The sequence below is a fragment of the Falco punctatus genome (assembly GCF_963210335.1).
Source record: "Falco punctatus genome assembly, chromosome: 11".
Classification (NCBI taxonomy): domain Eukaryota; kingdom Metazoa; phylum Chordata; class Aves; order Falconiformes; family Falconidae; genus Falco; species Falco punctatus.
Window position 1 is genome coordinate 15,872,129 of NC_137591.1, and position 2,580 is coordinate 15,874,708.

At 33.5% G+C, this 2,580-nt stretch overlaps 1 long non-coding RNA gene across 3 annotated transcripts in view; it reads right to left on the minus strand.

The window, feature by feature from the left end:
* LOC308071369 overlaps positions 1–2,580 on the minus strand; it is a 300,702-nt gene that overhangs the window by 182,732 nt on the left and 115,390 nt on the right. The gene's annotated exons all lie outside the window — the stretch shown is intronic.

Here is a 2,580-nt window from a genome sequence, read left to right on the forward strand (position 1 = left end):
CCACGTGTGATCAAAAGCCATTTTACCTACCAGCAGTGGGGTATTAATTAACATGAACAAGTACTATAGGAGACAATTACCCTAACCCTGTAATCAATGATACAACGTCCATATTCTTCCAGTTCCAAAGGCTTAAGTATTAAATAAACATAAACATATTTTTCATATAACACTCCTAATGACTGCAGGTCCCACATTAAAATCCTGTGTAACAACATCAAGTCTCACTTTCCACACTGTATGTCTACACTGCATTATTTCTGTGATTTCTCAGAGATTTTCAGCATTCTACCTTGTAGTGTAAGAAACCAAAGGTTCTTTGGCCTGTGACCAGAACTTGACATGATACCATGCAGAAGACTTGTAAAAGACATATAAACCCCTTAGAAAATACTTTTGGAAGATGAAGGCATACCAAATCTGGTTATGATTATTTTCCCACTGGAATGTTATGTGTCTATAGCAGGTACATTGCATAGGAGAGGCATAGATAAAAAAATAATTTTCATTACTTTACCTATTGAAAACATACTTAGAATAACTCAGTAGCCAGAAATATATTGGTAAAATGGTAAAACTGTTTTAAATAAGTTCTTCAGTAAAAAATGTACTTAATAGATTTTAACTGATTATTTGCGCTGTTTATTTAAATGATGGGATATTATGAAACACACATGGAGGTACTGCACTGAGCCCACTCAGTTCTTTAAACATTTAAAACTTTATTGGCTGATAGGGTAGGAGAGATTTCTTTTGATTTTTGTTTCTGCTGTTTTCATATGTTGAACATATGGTACATTTCTGTCAAGCACAGTTGACACTAGAAATCAGTAAAGACTACTCTCACTTATGTCCAAGCATCATTTGTGAATCTCTTTAACTGTATTTTTATTAATTCCAATGCTACGACCACCTTCTGATCAATAAAGAGCAAGTCATGAGATTCATAAATCCCATCTGTCATAATCCATTATTGGCTAGAGTTGGACAATATTTCATCTTCTTTTTTTTTTTTTTTTTTTTCCCCAAGCTTGTGGGATACATTAAGTACAAAGTAACCAGGCTAGTTCAGAAAGCAACTTGTTGACCTTTTGCTAGAATGATTTCAGTACACTGTGTCATGTACAACAAATTGTGATTATGTAATCCCATAAAGTATGAATTGATTTAATTTACCAACAATTTATCCAATTTTATAATGGATTTACCTTTCTAGTGATGATGTCACATCAGCATAAAACTGAGCACAAGCTTAGTAGCTTTCTAACTTCAGCAAGATGCATTTTTTGCAAGATGAGTCCTTTAAGTTTACCCTCCTCCTCTTGAATTTTTATATCCTAATCCAAGCTTCAGCAGCAAATACAGTAATCAGATAATTCTTTTCTAATTGCATAAAGTCACTCAGAGGTTAGAGATAAAAAGCCATAGTACAACATTTCTCTTAAGGGATGTAAATACTTCGTTTGCATTCTAGTGCACATACCTGCAACTTGACCAGCATTTCCTACCAAATCCCTCCTGCAAAAATGCCCCTTATGAAATGGAATGGTTTAGATATTATATTTACTGTAAAAAGACCATTCTATTCCAAATAAATGTTTTATGTTTTGTCAGGTCTGAAGATTTGGCCTTTAGTTATTACCTGTATTTGCTCTTCATTTGTCTTTAATTCATCTTTGTAGCTATCAAACCCAAGCATACTATACTGCATTACATTTATACTTTATTTTGCCTTTATTAAAATCTGACTCCTGGCTCACTGGCTGTTTTTCCACTACAAATAATAAATAATTTTCAGCTAAATCTATTGCAATTATATGTAATTTTGATAATTAAAAATTACTAGGATACCTCTTATTTCAATGAATGGTTTTGACACTTCTTTCCCTCCTTATGGAAGTTCAGAATGAAGCTGATTCCTAATGACAGTTTACCAGCAGTATCACCCAGTGGCCCATGGCATGTGTGTAACTCTATGTTCCCTTTACCACTTAAGCATGCCAGTACCCACTTCACTCACTGAACAATATCCCAACCAAGTTTCCTTCCTGTTTTATTCTCTTTTTGCTACAGCTGGGAAGACTACACAATTGTTTCACATTTTAGTTCTATCTTAAATTGTCTAGATCGAAGTTTAGTCCTAGAAACTGTCAGTGATCTGTCACCCTTTTGGGCAGGATTTAATGCTGATCCAAAACACTGACTAGGTTCCAACTCAGAATAAGATAATATGGCTAGCATTTTCAGAATTGGTGATAAGATGCAATGTTACTTTAAAATATTATTTTTTTAGATAACTTTCTGCTAGAACAATATTGTGTACTATTAGTCAATCAAATAACAAAGTGAGAGTTTATTTGATATTTTATAATCTTCACCAATCCTCTGAAGACACATGCGTTTCAGAAAAATATCTTTTTTAAAAAATCACAATACTCTGTCACTTCTCATCCAGATGTCTTGGGGAATATTCAGATTACTAGCATAACAATGATTTGCATACATTCAGAACATGAAGGTGTTTAAAATGTCAAAGTCAGTGGACTGGCAAGTACTATCAAAGGAAGACAGATAACTTAC